Source organism: Peromyscus eremicus, chromosome 1, assembly GCF_949786415.1.
Source record: "Peromyscus eremicus chromosome 1, PerEre_H2_v1, whole genome shotgun sequence".
NCBI classification, from domain to species: domain Eukaryota; kingdom Metazoa; phylum Chordata; class Mammalia; order Rodentia; family Cricetidae; genus Peromyscus; species Peromyscus eremicus.
Window position 1 is genome coordinate 193,901,007 of NC_081416.1, and position 25,329 is coordinate 193,926,335.

Sequence of the window (25,329 nt, forward strand, 5' to 3'; positions counted from 1 at the left end):
GGTGGCTGTTTTGAAATTCCCTTGGATTTGTACTGTTCTACGCAGACTTGATAAGTCACTTAACATATCAGATATTTTAAAGGAAACTATTTAAAAGAGAAATTTTTTCCACACTAAAAAAAATGGGTTTTCTGTGTACATTGGAAGAAAATTGGGCTTTGTTTGCAATTTTAGGCAGTCTGACAATGGAACAACTATATGAGAAGATTAATGTTGATCGAATTATGCAGTTTATTACTATGCTTATCCTCATTTTACTATTTAAAAAGATAGTCAATTTAAGTGCCAGGGTGACAGCTTTAGAAAAACTTGTTAAACCTGTAAAAATTCAGATAGAAGAAATTAACAGTAAAGTTGCTTCAAGATTGGATCATAAGGTTACAGAAAGAAAGCCTGTTTTCACACAGTCAGTCTTAATTTGTCCAGTAACTGTACAGCAGTTGCCTGATCAAATGACTACACAAAATATTTGGGCTCCAATTGAAATGTTAGATTTACGAAGGTTTAAGGAGGCAATAGTATCTTATGGCATGCATTCCCCATATGTAAAGCAAATGTTAAACTCTTGGTCAACATATAGGATTGTGTCACAGGAGTGGTGGGAGCTGGCACAAGCTGTTCTTGAACCCAGTCAAAGGCTTCAGTGGCTAACTTGGTTCAAGGATGAAGCTAAAAACATAGAAAAACAATGGAGGGATAAAGGAATACAAGTCTGCCAGGATCAGCTTATTGGAGAAGGTCAATATGCTTCAGCACAAACACAATGTTTATGTGATGTCCAAATCCTAATTTTATGTCGAATGGCAGCCTTGAATGCATGGGACAGAGTTGAGGAACCAGGAAAAAAAACTGAGTCATTTACAAAGGTTATACAAGACCCAAAAGAATCTTTCACAGATTTTTTACAAAGACTGGCTTCAGCAGTAAAGAGAATGGTCCCGGATTCAGAAGCTAGTAAGATAATAATTGAATCTTTAGCCTTTGAGAATGCAAATGCAGCATGCAAAAGAATAACCAGGCCGTTAAAGGAAAGATCTGCACCTTTGGAAGATTGGATTAGAGACACGGTTAATGTTGAGACTCATGACCATGATGATATGTGGGTAGGAGAAGCAATTTCAAAAGGTTTGAGGAATGTTAGATGTTTTGGATGTGGAAAGCAAGGACATTTGAAAAGGGACTGTAAACAGGTCATTCCTAGAAACAATGTTTCTTCAAGGAACAATGGCAACAGAATGCCCCTTCCTTCTGGAGTATGCAGAAGGTGGGGTAAGGGAAAACACTGGACCAACGAATGTAGGTCAATAAGGGACAGACAGGGTAATCCTTTGCCTCAGTCTTCAGGAAACTCCCAGAGGGGCCTCATGCAGGCCCCAATAACAAATTCAGTTCAATTCTTTCCTGCAGTCGTAGAGGAAACCCCTACTCAGAGCAATTAAATAACCAAATGCCTATTGGAACAAATCATGCTGGTCAGGAAGATAAAATGGAGAGAATAGAAAATTCAGGAGAAAACATAAGGAAAATTTTTTGGCAAACTTCTATTAATGAACAAAGACCAAAAGTATCGATAAAAATAAATGGTGTTTTGTTGTCTGGTCTGGTAGACACAGGTGCGGACGTTACCATAATTGCACCAGAATTTTGGCATCCAACTTGGCCTCTTCAGGAGGTAAACGTTCAACTATTAGGAATTGGGACATTATCTCAGGTGAAACAGAGTGCAAGATGGCTCTAAAGTATAGGTCCAGAAGGACAGAGAGGAAAATTAAAACCATGTGGCTAACATAGCTATGAACCTGTGGGGTCGAGACTTGTTGCAACAGTGGAATACTCAGATTATCATCCCTCCAATCTCAGAAACAAATCATAAACCAGCACATGTTTCTGAGAGAAGTATTAAAAGACATTATTCTGAGTGGCCACCAGCCATCCATATTATACAAGAACAGGGCACAACAACTGATGAGCTTCCAAAGACACCAACAGCTCTACCTTTAAAATGGTTAACAGACAAGCCTATATGGGTCCAGCAATGGCCTTTAACAACAGAGAAACTCCAGGCTTTAGAAGAGCTGGTAGAAGAACAGTTAAATGCTCAGCATATTGAAGAATCAACCAGCCCTTGGAATTCTCCTGTATTTGTTATTAAAAAGAAATCTGGTAAATGGAGAATGGTAACAGACCTTAGAGCAATTAACAAAGTAATTCAGCCAATGGGCTCTCTACAATCTAGAATTCCTTTGCCTACTCTGTTACCAAAAGGATGGCATCTCATAGTTATTGATTTAAAAGACTGTTTCTTTTCAATACCCTTACAAGAAAAAGACAGAGAAAGATTTGCTTTTACAGTGCCTACTTATAATAATTCTCAACCGGTTAAAATATTTCAATGGAGGGTCCTCCCACAGGGAATGTTGAATAGCCCAACTCTGTGCCAATATTTTCTACAACAGCCATTGGAAGTGATACGTAAAAAAATTTCCTAAATCTATAATTTATCATTATATGGATGATATTTTACTAGCTGACTCAAATGCAGATATTTAGAAAGAATGTTTGAAAAAGTAAAGAAAATTTTGCCTTGCTGGGGATTACAAATTGCTCCTGAAAAGATACAAAGAGGAGATTCTACTAATTATTTAGGATATAAAATAGAGCTACAAAAAATTAGACCCCAAAAGGTGCAAATTAGGAGAGATAGACTACAGACTCTTAATGACTTTCAAAGATTATTTGGAGATATTTCTCATCTACAAACTATTGTTGGGGTAAAAAATGATGAACTGCGTAATTTGTTCAAAACCTTAGAAGGTGACAAGGACTTAAATAGTCCAAGAGAATTATCACCTGAAGCTGAGAAAGAATTGGCCTTGGTAGAAAAGAAAGTACATGAAGGGCACGTGGATCATATTGATCCAAAGCTGGATTGCATTTTGGTTATTTTACCTTCTAGGCATTCCCCAACAGGAATATTAATGCAGAGGGAAGATATTATATTGGAATGGATATTTTTACCAAATAAACCAAATAAAAAATTAAAAACTTATGTGGAAAAAATCTCAGACTTGATTTGGAAAGGAAATTTGAGACTTCATCAATTAGCAGGAATAGACCCAGCAGAAATTGTCATACCTTTAACTAAGGAGGACATTGAAAAATTATGGACAGAAAGTGAACCTTGGCAAAGAGCTTGCAGTAATTTTTGGGGAGAAATTAACAGCAAATATCCCAAAAGCGATAGAATTGATCTTATAAAGAGAGCTGATTGGATCTTGCTTCGAATTGTACGGGAAAAACCCATATCTGGAGTTTGTACATTTTATACAGATGACAACAAACAAGGAAAGGCAGGTTACAAATCAGAAAATTTAAGTAAAGTGGTTCAAAGTCCTTATAATTCAGTTCAAAATTCAGAATTGTATGCTATTCTGTTGGTATATAATATATAATGGATTTTTCAGAACCTCTCAACATAGTAACTGACTCTCAGTATGCTGAAAGAGTAGTATTACATATTGAGACTGCAGAATTTATCCATAATGCTTCAGAATTAACTTCACTATTTATTCAATTACAAGATACAATCAGGAAAAAGAGTCATCCTTTATATATAACTCACATTCCATCCCATACTGGTCTGCCAGGCCCTCTAGTACAAGGCAATGATGAGATTGATAAATTATTGATAGGAAATGTGCTGGAGGCCTCAGAATTTTATAAAAAACATCATGTCAATAGTAAAGGTTTAAAAAAGGATTTTTCCATAACCTGGCAACAAGCCAAAGAAATAGTAAAGAAATGTCCTACTTGTTCCTTCTACAATCAAACACCATTACCAGCAGGATGTAACCCAAAGGGTACTCAAAGGAATGAAATCTGGCAGATGGACGTGTTTCACTTTGCAGAATTTGGACAACTGAAATATGTACACCACACTATCGATACTTATTCAGGATTTCAGTGGGGAACTGCTTTGAGTTCTGAAAAATGCTGATTCTGTAATCACTCATTTGCTACAAGTTATGGCCATCATGGGTATACCTGCACAAATCAAAACTGACAGTGCTCCATCATATGTCTCTGTTAAAATGAAACAGTTTTTTGCTTATTACAATATAAAGCATATTACAGGCATACCACATAATCCTACAGGTCAAGCAGTTATAGAAAGATCAAACAGAACTCTAAAGGATATGCTAATTAAACAGAAAGGGGTAACAAAAACCCCCAGAAATAGACTGCATAATGCTCTATTAACTTTGAATTTTCTTAATGCCAATGAGAAAGGAACATCAGCTGCAGAGAGACATTGGATAATAGAAAAAACTACAGAATTAAATCAGCCTATATACTTTAAGGATGTGCTGACCTCAGAATGGAAACCAGGGTATGTGTTACATTGGGGACGAGGTTTTGCTTTTGTTTCTACAGGAGAAGATAAGCTGTGGGTACCATCAAAACTCATAAAGGTTCGATTTGAACAAGAGAAACCTCTTAATTAGAGGAGGTGATAGTTCTTCAACCAGCATGAACATCCAATTTAAACTAACTTATACCAGTAACACATGTCTTTTCATTCAATCAGATAATAACTTGCCAAAAAGGAACATCCCCAAAATTAGTCTTGGGGAAAGGTTTTTGTTTTTGTCTTTTAGGAGAATGAAGGTTAAGGAATTTGAAGAACACTGGACAAATGAGACAATTGAAGAAAAGGGACAAATCATCTATCCCAGGAAACAGAGGGAAATGGCGTATGGGCATATATTATCTAAAAAATTTTATGTCTTCCTAAATGTTTGTTTCTGCTTTTCTCTAAAGATTTAACACTATTGGTCTTCTTGTAGTCCCAATTCAATTAAAATTTAAAGCTGACTTTGGAGTTGGAGAACGGCTCTCTCCTTCTTTAAACTCAAGCATGTTGTTAAAAGGAAAATGCAAACTCCCTGTATCATGCCAGAATAAAAGAGCCATCTTCTGCTATGGGACAGGAGCAAAGTCAAATTAATTAAGGGACTATTCTATTACTAACTTCAACTCTTTGATTCTATTCTGATTCTTTAAACTTTTCTTAAAGTATGAATTTTATATCAAAATTTACAAGATTAATATATATATATATATATATACATTTTAAACTTTGTTAAGATATGAATGGTCATATAGAGTACTAACTGATTCTAGAAAAAAAGGCTTCAATTAGCTGCATATATATGTCTTTGTGTTTGAGTCTCTTATCAGATTTCTACAGGAATTCATGGCCAGGCCTAACATCCACTGAAGTCTCCAGGAAGAAGATGGGGCCCCACAACAACAACATTTCCACGTGGACAATAATAATATCACTAAGTAGACAAACATCATCTACAGATCAGCTTTGAGCTACAAGGTGCTCAGAGCAATTTTGAGATGACTAGCTGAGATGATCCAGTCTCAAAGACTACTTGAATAAGGACTTGAGATAAACTCTGAACTTTGACATTATACACAGACTGGATAATGAAGGATATAGTTACCTTTCCTAGAATTTGACAATTAACCTAAAATTTTTCTTTCAGGATAAAGATAACTTTGCCCATACCCAGCAGGAAGCAATTTTAAGAATACGACGCCCACATTCCCAAAGAGGTGGTGTGGGGTGAGTGGTTTTTTGGTCTTTTTAATGGGTTTTGGGTCTGGGGTAATTTTCATTGTTTAGGGGGGTTGGTTACAAGTTGTTGTCAAGGGTTGGGAAAAAGGCTAAGCAAAGGAGATTAGATTTAAGGTTCTTGTTTAAAAAAAAAAGAAAGAAAAGAAAAAAAGAAAAAGACAATTACTGGTTTTAAATACTTTACATTGGATTGGATTGTTTTATATTGTATACAAATTATATATATTGAAATTGATATTGTTAGAAAATGCTATATGTATATTTCTAATTGTACTTATACCATTCATTTAACAATGCAATTTTCTGATCCTTGAATGTTATTATTACCAACTATTAGGATATAAAGAAATGAAAGTTAGTAGTTAGACATCACAATAGAACTTGTAGTCATATTAGATATGTTTTAAAAATTGAGCAGATATATTTTAGACTGGTCATCTTCAAACCCTTCAGAGATCTACAGAATATGGCATTTAAAATGTTTTAATAACTTAGAAAATTTTTCTTTTTTGAGACCTGTCTGCTGTGGGATGGTCTGTATGTCAAGTGTGTTGCTGATTGGTCAGTAAATAAATCACTGATTGGCCATTGGCTAGGCAGGAAGTATAGGCGGGACAAGGAGAAGAATTCTGGGAAGTGGAAGGCTGAGTCAGAGAGATACTGCCAGCCACCACCATGACAAGCCGCATGTGAAGATCACGGTAAGCCACGAGCCACGTGGCAAGGTATAGATTTATGGAAATGGATTAATTTAAGCTGTAAGAACAGTTAGCAAGAAGCCTGACATGGCCATACAGTTTGTAACCAATATAAGTCTCTGTGTTTACTTGGTCGGGTCTAAGCGGCTGTGGGACTGGCGGGTGAGAGAGACTTGTCCTGAGGTGGGCCAGGCAAGAAAACTCTAGCTACACCTGTCGGCTCCTGGCAGTACCAATCTACATCAGAGAAAATATGGGCATTGAAGAAACAGCATATAGAGTAACTTTCATTGTGGCAAAAGTTAGCCAGTGGACGACAAAGTATCCTCGAATCAACAGGACCAAATGGACAGACAGGACATAAAACAAAGGACTACTGATTCTTGCCAAAACAAGTGTGATTATGGCTTTATCAAAAGGCATCTTCTGAGGCCAGGACAATATGGCACCATCCCTGAAGTGGCCTTCACAATTTGGAAAAGGTACAGTGCCCTTTTCTTCGAAGGCAGCTGAACAGGCAATGGGCCGATGGCTTCTGATGTGCTATGGAACAGCAGCTGAAACAGTTATTCTTGAAGAGTAACTAAGCTCACGCCTCTCAATAGTAGACTGGCATTTGATAGAGGGATGTGGAGAAGAACGGGATGCTGAGATGAAGCCATATATACACAGCCAAGAAGAATGGATGGCTGAATTAAAAAAACATCAACAATTTCCAGAATTTAAAATCCTGAATCATGACATGACACTAGTGGAATTCAGATGTTTCTGGTACATGGACTGCTCTCACCCAATGTGAGGTTGAACTGTTGACCTTGTGTACATCCTACTTCACAAATGAGTCTGTCAGACATGCTAAGCCTATAGGCTGAAGACGATGCCCCAGCACTGCAGAGAAACCTCAGGTGACTGTCCAGGCAGTTGGCTGTTTCTGTCAACTCACAAATTTTTTGGAAGTTGCTTGCATGCACTTCCTGTTTTTATTTTTGTTAGCTAATATTATTTCCTTCTTGGTCTCTGAGGGAGTTGAAGATTAGTTAGTTATAGTTGGAGGTTAGTTGGTTATAGTTGAAGATTAATTAAGATAGAAAGTGAATTAGATACATTTTGGACTTAACAAAATAGGATAGATAATGAAATTATTTTCCCTGAATTTGTCAAATACAAATGGACTAGACATTGTTTAGACATTTATTACTTGTATATATTGTATATAGTTATTGTACTTTTGCATATAGCTTTTCTTTTGTTAGTTATAACCTTTTTCTTTTTTTTTCTTTTTATTAAAATAGAAAAGGGGAAATATGGTGGTATTTTATTTGTACTGAAATGTGATTTTAATTGTATGTTAATAAATAAAGTTGCCCAGGGGTCAGAGCTATTAGAGCCATAGCAAGAGTGTGGTGGTGGTGGTGCACACCTTTAATCCCAGCACTTGGTAGGCAGTGCTAGGTAGATCTCTGTGTGTTCAAGGATACAGCTAACATTGGAGACACACGCCTTTAATCTCAATACCATAGAGGACCTGGAGGGCTGTACATACAGGCAATGACGAGGCAGTCATATGTTTGGGTTTACAACCAATAAGAAGGCAGAACAGACAGTCTATATAAAGACGAACAGACAGGAAGTAGCTCCCTTTTTGGAGAACTCTCTTGGCTGAAGCAGGAAGGGTAAGGCTCTTAGTTCTGACCTCTTGGCTTTCTTCTCTGAATCAGGTCTGTGTTTCTTATTTAATAAGATGAGTGGTTACATCTACATGAATGTATCTCTGCTTACTAAATTCATATAAATAAAGAAGCACTCTGGCTGCTATCTAGTCAGGCTGCAAGATTCTCCTGACTATCATGGCCTGACTGACTTCCTTCCCTCACCAACTTCTTCATCCTCTGCTGGGACCTCTCCACCCCCAGGGATGGCTGCTGACATCTATTTAATAATCTGTTTTTCAAACTGTTGTAAATTAGTCTATGATTACAAAACAAATAGGCAGTAGATGAAAAGTCCTTGTTAACCAAATAAATATGTACCCCCCCAAACCAATCCTTGATATATGTCATACAAAAAGGTTTTATTCATGAGTGCTTACATTTTATTGAAAAGACACAATATTACTTATCCTACCAAATACTGCACTTATTATCAAGAGCATACCTGATACTTTAACATATTCTAATTATGTAACTACAGAGACAAGCCCAAGCTCTTCACAGGTTGAACTCACATACCTTCTGGGAGACAGCACCATTTCACCTGCTGATCCTGGTCACTCAAAACAGCACTTCTGCAGTATTTACTACCCGTTGCTGCAAGCCATTAAAATTCCACTTAGAACATTTTAACAGTTTACAAGACACATTTGACTTAACAGCAAAAGGCAGAATGCCATTACAATTATTTATTTTTTAAGGTCAATTATGGTTTATCAACCACAGTATTCAATCATAGCCAGCTCTTCCTGAGACTGTGATTTACAGCTCACACAGTAACATATGTATCTTAACATAGGTGTAGCTCAGTCACTGTAAATTCCACATAAGCCCCTGGTCTTGTCTATAGTAAGTTATGGACTAATTTATGTTTTAGAATATTAGTTTAAGATGTGTTACATATGTTCGTGCTGTGGAATATTTGTTTAATGATACAAAAATGTGTTGCATTTTTATGTTGTTCTTTTATGTTGCATTTGTTTAGCTCTATAAAGCATTGTTACTTTGCCTGCCTAAAACACCTGATTGGTCTAATAAAGAGCTGAATGGTCAATAGCTAGGAAGGAGAGAGAAATAGGTGGGGCAGGGGGCAGAGAGAATAAAGAGGAGGAAATATCTGAGAAAGGAGAGGAGTAAGGAAAGGATGCCAGGGGCCAGCCACCCAGCCATTCAGCCACCCTGTCAGCTACAGAGTAAAGAAGGAAAGAAAGATATATAGAATAAAGAAATGTAAAAGCCCAGAGGCAAAATGTAGTTAAAGAGAAATGGGATAATTTAAATTAGAAAAGTTGGCTACTAACAAGCCAAGCTAAGGCTGGGCATTTATAATTAAGAATAGGTCTCTGTGTATTTATTTGGGAGCTGGGTGGTGGGTCCCCAAAGAGTAAAAGAAAAACAACCAATGTAGCAGGAATCTTAGATGGTCTTATTAATAAAATCAAACCTGAGGCCAAGTATTGGGGTGAACACTGGAAGATCAGAGAGACAGAACAAGCCACAGCTAACCTCACCTGGCCAACTTCTCAGCTGATCTTGTGTCCTCAGACTGGAAGCCTCTGTGTCCTCATATCCAAATGGCTCTCAGCTGAACTGTGCTGCTCAAAACCTAAATGCTTAACCAACCAAATGCTTCTAGTTCCTGGTCCTCATGCCTTATATATCTTTCTGCCTTCTACCATCACTCCCTGGGATTAAAGGCTCACTCCCTGGGATTGAAGGTGTGAGTCACCATGCCTGGCTGTTTCCAACGTGGCCTTGAACTCACAGAGATCCCAGATGGATTTCTGCCTCTGGAATGCTAGGATTAAAGGCGTGAGTGCCAACATTTTCTAGCCTAAGTATCTAGTGGCTTTTCTGTTCTCTGACCCCAGATAAATTTGTTAGGGTACACAATATTTTGGGGAACACAATACCACCACAAACCAACTACACGTTTATGCACACAGAAAAATCCCAGAAACATAGCAAATATTTCAAACATAAAACAAAAGCAAATGTCAGTGAATACCCATTAAATAACAAGGCTTGTATGTGAGAAAGAGCATAGTAGAGTTGTGTGTTGAAGATGTCTAAGTTACTTTACATTTTCAAATTAAAATGATATGTGAAATAAATTTTATTATTCTATTCACTTCCAAAAAAACCCAAAACTTTCTTGTGAATATTGTTTGTAGAGTCTAACTGCACTATTAACCCATACTTTTAACACTTTTGTTTTCCAATTTTATATCTTCAGGCTTAGCATCTGAAGCATACAAACATACCTCTGGGAAATGTGTTAAGGATAATACTAAAATAAAATACCTCCATTTAGAAAGTGATGTTAAATTTCATGCAGTACTTTAAATTTTTTATGTGCATTGGTGTTTTGTCTGCATATATGTCTGTGTGAGGGTCAGTCCCCTTAGAACTGGAGTTACAGAGTGTTGTGAACCACCATGTGGGTTCTGAGAATTGAACCTGCCAGAGGAATTTCTTTCCAATATTTTCATAATTTATATATGTTCCTGTATGACTTTGAGGTAAGAATGTCCCTGCTTTTACATTGTGATCATGCTTAGAAATGGACTTGTTAACTAAGCATGCTTAGGAATAGGCAGAAATCTACATGAATGTGTCCAGACTCACTAATGAATTTAACCTTCTGGTAGCAGCTGACATATATAAAGGATACTGAAGGAGAAAGCTCTCTCTCTTTGCCTGCTTCCCCTGTGAGACCAAAATGAGCCATCTTAGAAATAAGAACAAAATGCTTTCACCCAAAAACTAAGGCCTAAGATTTCTCCTTTTGGGAATAGGCCATTAGTTACTGAAACCAGTCAGTTCAGATTCCAGAAACCAGGAAGTGTAAAAGTACAGAATCACAAGATAGTCATGAGGTAATGCCTGCCGGACTATGGAATGTCCTCTCCCTGGTTTCCATGGTAACTGACCACAGAAATGCCCCAACCTGAGGGCAGCCAATAAGAAATGGTGGCGGGTAACCACTCCCTTAGAAGTAATTTCTAGAAGTCCCTAGAAGCAAGCCAATCAGAATTGTACCCATACTAGCACCCCTAAATGATGTAACCTTGTGATTTTTCCCTTTAAAAACTGAGCTTGCAGACAGGCAGGTGCTTCCTCCAGCCTCCACTGTGTTGGATGTATTAGACGAAGTCCCTGCCTAGGCTTTTATTGCTTTTGGATATCCCAGAATTAAACCTTGCTTTTGCATTCCGGCATGTTCGTCTTTGGTGGTCTCTCTGGGGGTCACGATCTGGGCACAACACCCCTAGCTCTGGCTACCAAGTTCATTCCTTTACTTATATTACAGCTCACTTCTTTGGAATTTTGGTGTATAGTGAAGACCATCTGAGATGTCCAGCCTCATGGACTGAACAACTACTAGACTCTTCAAATTCTCATTGGTAGACAGACATTGTTGGACTATCTGGACCACAGTTTGTGAGACATTCTGATAAATCCACTTTCTACATACATGGAGAGATTCATTCTACCAATCTTGTTCATGTAGAAAGGCTTTGTGAGACCAAAATGAGCCATCTTAGAAATAAGAACAAAATGCTTTCACGCAAAAACTAAGGCCTAAGATTTCTCTTTCTAGGAATAGGCCAATAGTTACTGAAACAAGTCAGTCCAGATTCCAGAAACCAGGAAGTGTAAAAGTACAGAGTCACAAGGTAGTCACGAGGTAATGCCTGCTGGACTATGGAATGTCCTCTCCCTGGTTTCCAGGGTAACTGACCACAGAAATTCCTCCACCTGAGGGCAGCCAATGAGAAATGGTGGTGGACAACCACTCCCTTAGAAGTAAGATTAAGCCATGATTTCTAGAAAGCCCCTAGAAGCGAGCCAATCAGAATTGTACCCATACTAGCATCCCTAAATGATGTAACCTTGTGATTTTTCCCTTTAAAAACTGAGCTTGCAGACAGGCAGGCACTTCCTCCAGCCTCCACTGTGTTGGATGTATTGGACGAAGTCCCTGCCTAGGCTTGTATATCCAGAATTAAACCTTGCTTTTGCATTCTGGCATGCTCATCTTTGGTGGTCTCTCTGGGGGTCACAATCTGGGCACAACAGCTTGAATAATGCAGTTGTGTTTTTTTTTTAACCTGCCCATGGAGGAAGATGTGCTAGCTAACAATAGTGTTCATAAACACATTCTTCCTAACTTCAATTCTCTCTAAGTATTCAACTTTTTGTGAAGCCTACTCTTTTTATTATTATTCATTTGCCAACAGTTTGTTCTGAATTTCAGGAATAAAACTGCTAAAGCATTGGGGCCATCATCCAGTCTTATGGTGGAAGACCTATTATCTTGTTTGAGATCTGGTTCCTGATTTTCTTTCCTGATTGTTTGAAGTCCCCATGACAACCAGATAAAAAGTACCTTTAGTTCACCTGACCTCAGTGTGAAGTCACCTAACAAACATCTCCTTTTGTGTCCTTAAATCTGCTTTTAGTTGTTAATATTCTGGGCACTCTTCCACCTGTGTGGCAGGGAATAACTCCACCCCACATAGTGTAGTGGGCTGTTCAAGCTAGCCACACTGTGTCCAGGAGGAGGAAGGGGAAGTGCCTATGGAGAGCAGGAAGATAACAGGGTCTGGCTTTGGAGCCCGTCAAGTGTTTTTGAAATGCAAATCTCTGCAGATCTAGAAAAGGTCTTTGGGGTGAAAGGCAGGGTCAGGAATCACTGTGTTGTGTCTTTAAGCAGTGTAACCCTATGGGAGGAACTCTTGCCACTCATTCCTTACTAGCCAATCAGGCTCTCCAGGTGACCTGCTAGTCAGAAGTGGTGCTGGGCTCTTCCAGGTGCCAGGCTTACAGGGTTGGCTTTGAAGAGGAGCTGGCACCAGTGGTTTTGTGTGCTGTGCTGCAAGTGCTGCTGCAGGGAGCTGAGTAGAGAGCTTGGGTGAGCTGGGAAACCATGAGATAGTGAGTGAGGGGCTGCTGCCCCCAGATGGGGTGGAGCAGATGGTGAGGTGCAGGGGCCAGTGTGGTGGGTCTTCCCTGGATCTAGGTGGGAACCTGGAGCCAGATTCCTTGTCCTGTGAGGTCTCATGTGGTCCTTGAAACTCCCTGGACCTAGGGGCTGGCCTCTGAATAACTTTGCTCTGTGGGCTGAATCTGCTCAGAGCATTGGGTACAGGAAACTGTATGTAGAAACATCTTTGTAGTCAACCTCAACATGCTTTTGATGCATCCATGGGAGGCAGGTTGCCAAACTCAGAGAGGCCTTATTTCTCAGTATCTTCTAGATGTTCATCACTTTGCATTTAACCTTTACATGTAAGATGCATTTATAGTTAATTTTATGGTGGTTGTAAAGAGCATCTCATATGTTGGGTAGCACTCCACTCCTATGCTGTGATGTCAAAGAGTAGAATTGATGATATAAAGGAATTACCAATGCTTAGGAGATAGTAAGTTGAGAGTAGTAGAATTTAGCTGAGGGAAGACTGCCTCTAAAATACCCAAAAGATAAATATATACAAACCAACCCTGTTAGAGATTAGGAAGCTAGGAAACACATTTGTTCACCAGGGTTTTCCAGACATTTGGCTCCAAACCATTACAAAGGAGATGGCCCTGATTTACAACCAGCCACTAAGCCCAACCCTATGTCAAAGAACAGGCCTCTAACCAGCTGCTCAAGGAGGCATTACAGGGTCATAACAAACCTTAAGGCCTGGTGTGCCATAATGTTCCACTTTTCTTTTCGAGAAAAGCATAGTTCTCAGAAATGGGCAGTGTGATACCAGGTGATAAGTATTTGAAAAGTAAAACACTGTTGTGCTAAGGACTTGTCTGATCAAGCAAGGCTTTCATTTAGGCCCTCAGGCCGGGGGGTGGGGGGGAACATTCTCTGGAGTGCTAATAACAGTCTGGGGCCTAGGCCTTGGGTGCTTTCCCTAAGTGCCTGATGTATTGACAATAAAACAGAACTTCTCTAAAGCCAGGAATATGCTTGGGAAAGCTGGTAATGATCAGGGGCCAGGGCTTTTGTGGAGGGGCATTGCTTCAGATCTAGAGAACACAAGTCTTCCCACTACATGGAGCTATGGTTATCAATCCCAAAGCCACTGTGGGCTTGGTCAGTAATGTTCTTGAGAAACCCTGTGTTCCCCTTGTGTAACATTGTTTGATTAGCCTCCTCTGAATTTGCCCCATTGAATGATACTTTCTGCTGACTTCCTAGAAGTTCCCCATTTTCTTCCATTTCCTCCCTAGAAGTAGTATACAAGATGTTATTCTTCTTAAGAAGCTTAATTGAAATGAGATATAGCTTGTACAAAACCTCCCCAACCCAGCTTTTATCTTTTCTACCTTCTACTTTTCCTATATTGCTGTGGGATGTTCTGTATGGCAAATGTGTTGCTCTGATTGGTTAGTAAATAAAACACTGATTGGCCAGTAGTGAGGCAGGAGGAAGTATAGGCAGGACAAGGAGGAGAATAAAGCTGAGAAGTGGAAGGCTAAGAGAGATACTGCCAGCCACCATGATGACAAACAGCATGTGAAGATGCCGGTAAGCCATGAGCCACGTGGCAAGGTATAGATTTATAGAAATGGATTAATTTAAGCTGTAAGAAAAGTTAGCAAGAAGCCTGCCATGGCCATACAGTTTGTAAGCAATATAAGTCTCTGTGTTTACTTGGTTGGGTCTGAGCTGCTGTGGGACTGGCAGGTGAGAGAGATTTGTCCTGACTGTAGGCCAGGCAGGAAAACTCTAGCTACACTATCTTTTTCATCCCCTGTGATCTTCACCTCAGTACCCTCTCACTAAAGAAGATCCTGTTGTTTCAGGTCTCTGGTATACTTAAGAAATTATTCTGGGAACATCTTTGCTGTATAACTCTCCTATCTGCCTAAGTGTCTAGACTGGCAAGTTGCCTGACTCTATTTAAATTGTTCAAAGTATAACTTGGAGCCTGAACCAAAAAGACACAAGGATGATAGCATATGTAGAATGCAAACCAGAGATGGATGCATGCTATCAATAAAGAGATTTTTCTTTGTTAATCTCTTAAGTATATGGAGTGATTTTTCCCTGGGAAGGCATATTGATTCTAGAACATCTGCACTTCTAGCCTTTTAGAAAAATATTTCTGAGACAAGATCTCCTGTGTTGACACAAGTGCCCTTGGTCCCAGTCTGTTGCTCTTTAGGGTAGTGACCTTGCTGTCCTCTATATTACATCTGCAAAATCTTAAATTGAGTGATTGTACCACCTCAGAGTTTCAAAATTATCCATTTGAGTCATGCAATTGAATATTCATTGCAGTAAAAGGAAAAGGATTTACATGTGGGGCATGGTTTCCAACTTCAGACCAGAATAGAATGAATAGTTTATTGTGTACACTGCTGGGGGAAATAGGGTAGGCAATCAGCTGCTGAAGTCACCATTATGAAAAAATACCTGATTGTATCAGAGAGAGTGATTTTATAATTTCTAGCATGTGCTAATTGATGACTTGTGAATGAAGACAGACCAGACTGATTGGTATACAATTTGGGAAGGTCAACTTACACTAAAGGATATTGAATTTTTTTATTAGGCAACTCTCCTATGCAGATATATTCAGTTTTGCTTGACATAGTTATGTCAGCTCAGAGGTTTAATGTGGTGATATTGTGTTCCCCAATATATCGTACAACCTAATAAATTTATCTGGAGTCAGAGAACAGGGCAGCCACTAGATAGACATAGAGGTCAGAAAATGGTGGCACTCACACCTTTAATCCTAGCATTCCAAAGGCAGAGATCCATCCAGATCTCTGTGAGTTTAAAGCCACACTGGAAACAGCCAGGCATGGTTACTCACGCCTTTAATCCCAGGAAGTGATGGCAGGAGGCAGAAAGGTATATAAGGCATGAGGACCAGGAACTAGAGCCTGGTTAAGCTTTTAGGCTTTTAGTAACAGTTCAGCTGAGATTCTGGATGAGGACTTCCAGTCTGAGGAAACAGGATCAGCTGAGGAATTGGTGAGGTGAGGTAGCTGTGGATTGTTCTGCTTCTCTGATCTTCCAGCATTCACCCCAATATCTGGCTCTGGGTTTGTTTTTATAAATAAGATCCTTTAAGATTCATGCTACAGTTTAAGAAAAAGGCCATTGCTGTAACTGTGTGTCAGGTTACAGATCTCAGCAGCCAACAAGTGCATGTGTGCAAAAATCAATCTGTCTCTTATAAATGACATTCCCTCTACTAGAGAATGTCCTACTCTTTTTTGAAGTCAATATAGCTAAGTTTTTTTATCTTAAAAATACATTATTCTTATCATTTTAAAATATCACTTATTGGTATCATTTTAACATTTTTAAAAGTACATTACTACTCTTATCTATTTGTTTCTGTTCTTTAATGTTTCTAGGTCATTATTTCATTCCTTTTCTCTTAAAAGCTGTTGATTATTGATTTCTGTTAGAACAATGTCTCCTGTAGCCCAGACTTGCTTCATGCTATATAATTGAGAACTGCATTGAACACCCAATCCTACCTCTGCAGCCAAGTGCTGGGAAGACAGTCCTGCAACTCCTTCCAGGCGGGCCCGGTAAGAAGGAAAAATGGACCAGTTAATGAGTGTTCCCCAGTCTCTCTGGCTTTTTTAGGGGACATTCAAATGAAGAGGGACCTGTGCAAGAATTGAGTTCACTCACCAACTTTAAAGCTGATGTAGTGAAAGTGCAGAAAGAGTGAGCCAGAACAGAGGGTGAAAGCTTTCCTGCTTCGACAGTATTTGAGATTAGCCATGTAGAGTCATGTAATCAATTTTAGATGATCAATAAATGTTCTGACTAGCCATTTATTGAGATCCACAGACCAGAGCAATCAATAATCTGGATAAAGAACTGACCTTATGAAACCAAATTACTATAGTTAGACAAGTTCAACCAATATGGAAGATCTGGGTAAAATGGTGTGGCCCTGCCTAACAGGACTGCTATTTTCCTTGTTTAAGATGTATAGCCTTAGGGAAAAAAATGTTATTAATCCTTGGTTTGTTCTTATACAAATCGCTAGTACCTGGAACACATGGCTATGAATTCTGTTTCAACTTTTCAAAATAATTATTTGAGATTATGACTATGTCATACCCACAGTCTCTTTCCTGCCTACAAGCCCTACCATTGACCACTCATTGTTTTCTAATTCATGGTCTATTTTTCTTTAACAGTTACACAGTAACAACAGTTACTTTTTGAACATGACCTGTGTTTGGCTGCAGGACTTTACAGCTATGAAACAAAGAGTTGGCTGTACTGGACAATCAATCAGTGTGTATTTGTACACAAAGGACTGTGTGATTTGGAAGGGAAACAGGAAGTGCTTTAGGACACTGGAAGTATTTCTACTAAAATACAAATTTCCCAGATTAGGGTGGAAGGGCAGAGCTGAAAAGGCCTCTGCTGTCTGTGTCATTTGATTTATGATCACCCAGTAGGGGAGCTGCTACTATCCTGAGTCCTAGCTGGGTGGCCTTAGCTAATGTGAGACCCTGGGAAGACTTAGCAATTAGGAATACCAATGGGAGGTAGCTTGCAGGTTCTTTCCAGGATTCTCATCTGGCTCTGCTGTAGGGAGCTGTGAGGGAAGTCACAAGTTATGCCATGGTGAGCGTGAGGAACACTGACTGTGGTGATATTGTGTTCCCCAAAATATTGTGCACCATAGTAAACTTATCTGGGGTCAGAGAACACAACATCCACTAGATACATAGGTCAGAAAATGGTTGCATACACACCTTTAATTCTATCACTTGGGAGGCAGAGATCCATCCAGATCTCTGTGAGTTCAAAGCCACACTAGAAACAGCCATGAATGTGACTCATGTCTTTAATCCCAGGAAGTGACAGCAGGAACCCTAACCAGAAACTAGAGGTGATTAAGCTTTTAGCAACAATTCAGCTGAGATTCATTCTGGATGAGGACTCAGAGGCTTCCAGTCTGATGAAACAGGATCAGCTGAGGAACTAGTGAGGTGAGGTGACTGTGGCTTGTTCTGCTTCTCGGATCTTCCAGCTTTAACTCCAATACTTGGCTTCAGGTTTGATTTTATTAATAAGACCTTTTAAGATTCATGCTACAACTGACCCCAAACCAAGAGGAGCAGTTCTGTCGAGCTGTCAGAGCTTCTGTAACTGGAATGAGCTATGAGCCAGACTATGGTTCTGTTGGTCCATGTGGTGACCTGGGCAGTGGCCCTTCTCTGAGACTCCCTGAGTGTGGATTTTGCAGGGAGGGGGAGGCTCTGTCACCCTGGCTATGAGAGGCTGTGATACTTGTAATATATTTACATGTTGTTAGGCAGGTGGGAAGGACAGATTCCAGACCATGTGCCATAACCCATATGGCAAGAAATAGACATTAAATTATTCTTCTATACTGTTTGATGATTGGGCATCAGTGTGTCTGTCTGAAACCACAAGGAGACATGAGACTTTACAGAGCCATAGAATGACATTACTTCCACTTGCCAAGGGAGCTCTAGAGTTTGGAACCTCTCTGTTTGGAAGAAATATCAGTAGAAAATTGTCAGAAATATAACATTTAAGGGTCACTTTGAGTCAATTTTATGGAAGTTGTGAAGCCTGTGTTAATTTCTATACATACAGAATCATAGGTAGCTGGGTAATATTGATTAGATCACACTTTGCCTGGCTGAGTTTCCTTTGGTCTTTTGATTAAAAGTTGACTATATTTTCCTGCTTTGTTCTTGGCTCTTTCTGTCTCCTTTATTCTTTCACAAATATTGTACATATTCTTGATTGTTGTAGCTTTGTGGTAAATTTAGAAATCACATGGTGTCAACATGTGTATTATTTTTTCATAATCCCATTGAGCATTCTGAGTATTTCCAGTTTGCATCTAGCATTGGAATCAGGAATCCTGTCATAAATTGTTGAGGATTTTCTTTGAATTGTTTTCAATTCATGCTGCAAATTTCCCATACACAACCTCTTAATATTGATGCATTATGGTCCCATGGATCATTTATTTACTTCTTTATTTAGGTTTTGTTGTTGTTAATCTGTGGAAGACTTATTTTATTGAATGAAAAGTAATATAGGGCTTGGCAGGTGATGCAGCATGTATTCTTCTTAGGATAACATGAGTTCCTACCCCAATTGGAATGCTCATAACCACCTGCTACTCCAGATCCAGCAGATCTGACACTGTCTTTTCTTGTATGTCACCTGTATACACATGGAAGACATTCTCCCTCATACAAACATACACAAAATATGGAAATAAACTTGTTTTCAAAAGTTCTTATGACTCATAAAGCAATTAGAACAAAACAAGTTGCTTTAGGTGCAAAATACAGATTATGCACCATTTCTTTAAAACTCTGTTATCTTGCATTTATTTTGGAAAGTTTTCATTTTCTCACTCTGATGCAGATTTACCAACAATCATCAGTCATAGGAAATAAAATGGTGCCTAAGTAATTCTAATGATTATCTTTTTCTTTATTATAAGAGAATGAGATCCTTTTAATAATCAGAACTATTTTCTATAAAGTTAAAACTTCAGAAGGCTTCAATCAAATTTCTGCAACTTTGGTGAAACAGCTCTCTTCTCCTAATCCGTTTTCTATTATTGGCAAAGAACAGAACTGGAGTGCACAGGATGAATGCTGGCCAGTGACTTCTTTGGTTTAATTTTGAGTAGAATCTTATTCTTGTTTAAGGGATCATGATAAATATTTGTAGGTATGTCTTTTTGTCTTATTTGGTCAGTTGTGCCATCTATGTTGTTGATTTTATTAATTGTCATCTGAATTTATTGTTTCTCTGAAAATGATGGATCTTCACCAATATTTTTTCAGAAAATTTGCTATTTGATGTTATGAGTTCCTTGAAGTTTTGGGTTTTTTTTTTTAAGTTTCTGTGGAGATACAGTTTTAGTTTTCTCTTCTTGATCTTCAAGGCTCATTTCTTGACAAATCTGTGTTTTCCAGTTGTTGTTAACTTCATGTTTGGATTTTTGCTGCTTAAGTGATTGATATGGTTAATATATTGGGTTTGTGTTTTTAAAATCTTCTAATTTTATTGTCTCTGTCTTAATTAGCTTCAGCTGTCAACATGATGTAGCCTAGAGTCATCTGAGAGGACTTCAACTGAGGCTCTGTGTAGATATAACCAACCATCTTATTAAATAAGAAACACAGAGCCGATTCAGAGAAGAAAGCCAAGAGGTCAGAACTAAGAGCCTTACCCTTCCTGCTTCAGCCAAGAGAGCTCTCCAAAAGGGAGCTACTTCCTGTGTGTTTGTCTTTATAAAGACGTTCGGTTCTGCCTTCTCATTGGTTGTAAACTCATGCCTCGTCACTGCCTGTCTGTAAAGACTTCCAGGTCTTCTATGGTTGGGATTGAGATTAAAGGCATGTGTCTCCAATGCTGGCTGTATCCTTTTACACACAGGATTGTGTGATAAACTGTGCAAGCTAGCTACATTGTGTCCAGGAGGAAGAAGTGTCTATGGGAGTGCGGGAAGATAGCAGGGTCAGCTATTGGAGCCGGGGCAAGTGCTATTGAAATGCAAATCTCTGCAGATCTGGAAAAGGTCCAAGTCTGGGGTGGAAGGCAGAGCCAGGAACCACTGTGCTATGTTCTTTGAGAGCTGCTGATAGCAATAGCTTTATCAGAGGCTGTGTGAGTATGCAGCAGGTGACAACTAGTGTTCAGATGTCAACCCATAAGATGAATGGTTCTCTGATGGAGGAACCCTGTCAGGCAAGGATTGTAGGGCCATGGACTCTGAAAGACTAGATTGCTCCTGTCTGTAATTTCACATGTGCAAAAACAGCATGGTATCTCCCCATTGCCATGCATTTTCACACAACATGTATATCAAATTCCATAATTACATCTTAATCTTAATGGGCACATATATTTGTGGATGGTCAGGAAGATGATTTCTCATTTAGCTGTATAATTTTGATATATATAAAATATACTAAAATAATCTTTATAACTAGATCTATTGTTCCACATTATGGTGAGAAACTTAGAAGCCTGTTCTCTATAATTACCTTATGGACAGGGCATTTTGGCCAAATAAAGAGACTCTAGATCACAAGCAGAACTTTCACAGATTGTACTCAAGGACAAAATTACAAAGTGTCTGGCTTTGTTGATTCAAGAGCCTTCAGAAACTGTATCTCCTTGAGCTTACCTGTTGCCAGCTGATAATGGATTCACAGAATTCACCTGCTTTGACCCTTTAGCAATTAATATTTTGTATGAACATTCTAACCTCAGTTTATGATATAAAACTCAAGCTTCAATGAACTGTTTATTATTACATTCCCAAATAACAAATAATCAATAAACCAAGTCTGAAGAAAAGTGGTTTTGTGTCCAGCTAACTGTGGATGCCACTGGCTGGGAAAATGCCAAGCACCTTGATACCACCCTTATATTGACATGGTAAATAGCTCTGTTCCTTATTGTTTATTCTAGGAATTATGCTATGGCCTTAAGGGCTTTGAAACTTTTCTGAGTTTTGAAAAGAGTATCCTATTAGAAGTATGCAGATAGCCAAGTAGAGGAGAGGAGCAAGAAAAAATGAGCTGAAAAGAAGCTGTAGAACTAGAGAGAGAGAAGAAAAATGAAAATGACTCTCAGAACATTTATAGGTTTTCTTTCTTCAAATATATAGAAACCTATTTTTAAAGACCATCAGATAAAAATGTTTGATGCTCTAAAAATATTCATCAGATAAAAAAGTAAAAGATTTTGCTATGTTGTGAATTTTTTCCTCCGGACCCCATGGTAGCCTTGGAGCTAGACTCCACAAGCAACATTAATTAACCATACTGTAACCCTAATGGAGCTGCTCTTAACACTCAGGCCTTACTCCCAATCAGAGCCTACAATTTGACCTGCCAGTCAGAAGTGGTACAGGGTTCTTCTGGGCAACAGGCAACAGTCTTGGCTTTGTAGCAGAATTGGCACCAGTGGTTTTGTGTGCTGTTATGTGAGTGCTGCTGTATGAAGCTGTGAGGGGAGCCTGGGCAAGCTGGGAAGCAACAAGATGGTGAGCAAGAGGCTGCTGTCCTCAAATGGGAAGGAGCAGGTGGTGAGCTGAGGGAGCAGGTATGGAGGGTCTTCTCCAGGCCTGTGTGGGAACCTGTGGCCATATTCTCTGTTCTGTGAGGTCCCATACAGTCCTTACAACTCCCTGGATGCAGGTGCCTGCCTCTGAATAACTTTGCTCTGTAAGCTGTATCTGTGCAGAGCATTGGGAACAGGAATCTGTGCTTAGAAACATCATTGTAGTCAACATCAAGATGGTTTCGGTACATCCATGGAAGTCAGGTTGCATAATTCAGAGAGGCCTAGTTTCTTTAGTATCTTCTAGAAGGTCTATGGTGGTATTTTACTTGTACTGAAATGTGATTTTAATTGTATGTTAATAAATAAAGTTGCCCGGGGGTCAGAGCTATTAGAGCCATAGCAAGAGCATGGCGGTGGTGGCGAACGCCTTTAATCCCAGCACTTGGTAGACAGAGCTAGATAGATCTCATATGTTCAAGGATACAGCCAACATTGGAGACACATGCTTTTAATCTCAATACCAACCATACAAGACCTGGAAGTCTCTACAGACAGGCAATGATGACTCAGTCATATGTTTGGGTTTACAACCAATGAGAAGGCAGAACAGAAAGACTATAAAGACAAACACACAGGAAATAGCTTCCTTTCAGAGAGCTCTCTTGGCTGAAGGGGATCGCTGAAGCAGGAAGGATGAGGCTCTTAGCTCTGACCTCTTGACTTTCTTCTCTGAATCGGCTCTATGTTTCTTATTTAATAAGATGGTTGGTTACATCTACAAAGGTCTGCACTTTACATTTAACATTTAGGTGTAAGATTCATTTGAAATTAATTTTGTGAAAGTTGTAAATGGCATCTCTTGTGTTGAGTAGCACCTCAATATTAATCTGTGATGTAGAAGAGTAGAATTGGTGATATAAAGGATTTACCAATGCTTAGGAGATAGTAAGTCACAGAAAGTATAATTTTGCTGAGAGAGGACTGCCTATAAAATACACAAAGATAAGTAGTATGCTAGATAATACTCTAACAGGCCTGTTAGAGATTAGGATGCTAGGAAACACCTTTGTTCAACATGATTATCCATACATTTGGCTTCAAACCATGACAAAAGAGACATCCCTGATATATAACCATCCACTAGGCCCAACCCCATTTCAAAGAACAAGCCTCTAACAAGTTGCTGAAGGGGGCATTACAGGGTCACAACCAACATTAAGGCCTGGTATGCCAGGAGGGCATTTTCTTTTTGAGAAAAGTGCAGATCTGCCAGATGGACAAAATAACACTTAGTGACAACTATTTGAAATGGAAAAAAAAAACTGTCATGTTGGGGTCTGGCCTGATCAAGCAAGGCTTTTCCTGAGGCCCTCATGTATAGAGAAGAAACAAGCTTGGCAGAATTATTAGCAGCCTGTGGCCTAGGCCTTGAGAGCTTTCCCCAAGTCTCTGAAGTGTAGAGCAAAAATAGAGCTCCTTCTCTAAAACCAGCAATGTACTTGGGAGAGCTGGTTATGAACTGGGCAATGGTCTTCGTGGAGGGGTTGATTCAGGTCCTGAGAATCCAACTTTTTCCATCACATGGACCTATGGTTATTAGTCCCAAGGCCATGGCAGGCTTAGTCAGTAATGTTCTTGAGATACCCTGTGTTCCCCTTTTGCAGCATTATTTGATTAGCCTCCTCCTGAATTTGTCCCATTGTATGATAGTTACTTCTGACTTCATAGAAGTCATCCATTTCCTTCTATTCCTCCCTGGAAGTAGTATACATGATGCTGTTCTTCTTAAGAAGCTTACCTGGCATTAGACATAGCTTGTAGAAGACCTTCCCTACCCAGCTTTTATCTTTTCTACTTTCTGCTTTTTTCATCTTTCTCATCTTTTTATATAAAAAGTCAAATATTGGTATCATTTTTAAAGTTTCATTTTCTTTAAATACTTTACTGCTGTATTTTCCATTTGTTTCTGTTCTCCAATATTTCTCAATCATTAATAATTTCATTGCTTTTGTCTCAAGTTCTGTTGATTATTTCTGTTTAGAGCAATGCCTCCTATAGCTTAGGCTTGCCTAATGCTATCCAATTGAGAATTGCTTTAAACATTTAATCCTGCCTCTGCTTCCCCGTGCTGGGAAGACAGTCCTGCAACTCCTTTCAGGCTGGGCCCTGCCTAGTCAGTTAGAGGGAAAATAGACTAGTAAATGAGTATTCTTTAATCTCTCTGGCTTTTATTGGAGGCTTGCAAATGAAGAGGGACCTGTGTGAGAATTGAGTTCATTGAACGACTTTGAATCTAGTGTAATGTGACAGTGCAGAAATAGAGAGGCAGAAAGTAGGATGAAAGAAAGTGTTCCTACTTTGACAGTAGTTGTGATTAGCAATGAGTAGTGAGGTAATCAATTTTTGATGATCAATAAATGTCCTGACTGGCCATATGGGATCTATGTTTGGTTTCAGGACTTTCCAGTTAAGAAGCAAAATGTTGGCTGTACTGGATATGTAATGGGATGTGCATACAAATTCCTTGGAAGAGGAACAAGAAGTGCTCTGGGAGATCAGAAGAATTTCTACTAAAATGCAAATTTTCCAAACTAGGGCCCTGTCGCTGGGGTGGAGTTGCAGAGCTAGGAAGGCCTGTGCTGTTTGAGTCATTTGATCTCTGCTTACCCAGTAGTGGAACTGATGCTGTTCTGAGGACCAGCAGGGTGGCCCTAGCTAATGAGGGACTCTGGGAATGCTTAGCAATCAGGAGTACCAGTGGGAGGGAGTTGAAGATTCTTTCCAAGATTCTCCTCTGGTTTTGCTGGAGGGAGCTGTGAGTGTGGGAGCCACTGACCCCAAATGAAGAGGAGCAAGTCTGCTGAGCTGTCAGAGCTGCTGGGACTTAGATGGACCATGAACCAGACTGTGTTTCTGTTGGTCCATGTGTGACTTGGACAGTGGCCTTTTCCTCTGAGCCTAATTGTGTGTGAATTCCCCTGGGAGAAAGTGACTCTGCTGCCCTGGCTATGGAAGGCAATGTACTGGAGGCCGTGGGAGTATACAGCAGGAGACAACTAGTTTTAGACAGGTCAAACTACCAGATGAAAAATTCTCTGATGGGGAGCCCCACTTGGCAAAGCCATGGGGTCACTGACTGTAAATGCCTGGTTGCTTCTGCCTGTAATTTTTCTCATGTGCAACTACATTTCTTCCCTA